Here is a 1271-nt window from a genome sequence, read left to right as displayed (position 1 = left end):
TTATTCATTTTTGGTATGATCTTTAGGAATTATGGCCGAACCCCAAAAGTGGGTTTCCTACATATCTCGGGATATATGAGAATTCAAGCCACTTGTAGTTCGATACGCTCGATTTAACGCACGATTTGAAAAGAATTCAAAAATCATCTTGATACCGAATTATGGAGGGACCGAAATGCTCGAGAATAAGATTTTAAGAGCGAATGTTGGATTACAACCAAGTTTTCAGCAGGGATCCCGCCTACATATCCTTTAACCTAGGGAATCAAGCTGTTTGTAGTTCTACTCTATCGGTTGAAAAGGGAATCTATTACGCAAGATATCCTTTGGTTCTGGAGGAGTGACAAATGAGTCGAGTATGAAAAGGAGGCTTGCAACTTCTTAGCCATGAATGTGGTGCACTTCACACCCACAAATAAGAACTTACACGGACATAATTTCCAAAGCTCTTGGTGCGTTGCCACTCAGATTGGAAAGTTGCTTCCGGTAGAGACCAAAATTTCCCGGATGCAAAACAGGAACTGATAAATCTAAGAAAAACCCACATGCCTTCTGATAGGGGTGTGGTTTGATTGTGGTGAAAAGTCTCTCCTCTGCTCGCGTCCTAAGAGTTTGACACTCCTCTTTGGACTATGTCCCAGTTCGCTGCTAAGAAAAGGTTCCACGTTGTGCTGCATCCTTTTTGATGTCGTCCGCACCTGTGGTTTGTTTTGGAGAATTCATCCTTTCGGATGCTCTCGACAAAGACTGAGATAGAACTCATTAACATAAAATGCAATTCAAATGGGAGATAGTGTCTTTTACCTTCTTGACACTTAATTGTTCTCCTTGAACGTTTGGCGTCAACTCCATCGGGTTCGACGCGAAGCAAATAAAGCTAGTGTTTCATATTTGCAATATAATCTTCAATGTACTATTCTTTTGATGTCAAAGTAATAAAATAAGCTGATGTAATATGTAAATAATTCTCTTGATGTCGTTTTTGCAAAGAAAATAATGCAGTCGATGTTGATCTTCTTGTGATGGGTAAATCTTTCTCTCGCGATGTATGAATCTCTTTTCCGCGATGCATGAATCCTTCTCTTGCTATGCATGAATCACTTTCCCGTGACGCATGACGTTTTCTCTTGCTATGCATGGTTTCTTCTTCTTGCTATGCATAAGTCTTTTTTCTCGCGATGCATGAATCCTTTCCCGTGATACATGAATCTTCTCTTGCAATGCATGAATCCTCTTTCTCGCGATGCATGAATCTTTCTCTTATGATGCAT

Source organism: Solanum tuberosum, unplaced genomic scaffold (genome assembly GCF_000226075.1).
Source record: "Solanum tuberosum cultivar DM 1-3 516 R44 unplaced genomic scaffold, SolTub_3.0 scf00148, whole genome shotgun sequence".
Lineage (NCBI taxonomy): Eukaryota > Viridiplantae > Streptophyta > Magnoliopsida > Solanales > Solanaceae > Solanum > Solanum tuberosum.
The sequence above is the reverse complement of the archived record's forward strand: the minus strand, read 5'-3'. Positions refer to the sequence as shown.